The sequence below is a fragment of the Oryctolagus cuniculus genome, unplaced genomic scaffold, assembly GCF_051225735.1.
Source record: "Oryctolagus cuniculus isolate XC-2025 breed Fujian yellow rabbit unplaced genomic scaffold, ASM5122573v1 ptg000044l, whole genome shotgun sequence".
In the NCBI taxonomy this organism is placed as follows: Eukaryota; Metazoa; Chordata; class Mammalia; order Lagomorpha; family Leporidae; genus Oryctolagus; species Oryctolagus cuniculus.
Genome location: NW_028301709.1, coordinates 35,408 through 35,786, shown reverse-complemented (window position 1 = coordinate 35,786; position 379 = coordinate 35,408).

Genomic DNA, 379 nt, shown 5'->3' with positions numbered 1-379 from the left:
TTGAATTGTTAAATGGTATATAAAATAGTGAGTGCTCATGTGTAGAAAACCACAGTGGCTGTTCCAGTGCCAAAAACTCTTGAAGGCAGTTAAGCTTTGAAGTGGTCTTTGAATATTTGAATACATTTATTTTGATAACTAATGTCATTGAATACTCAGAGTCCAGGTGTGAGTTGATTTGATTTTGGTAACTGGAAATATGACCAACATAAGATCTTTGTAGTAGAGAAGAAGCATGCATTACTGAATCTGTTCAGGGATCACAAAGTGACCTGAATTGACCAGTTTGGGGTGGAAATCCCTAAGGCACGACTGGGCCTGGGCCGGGCTGCTGTCAGTGGGGCAGAAGGAGAGGGGAGATGCCTGGGACCTGTGGGCC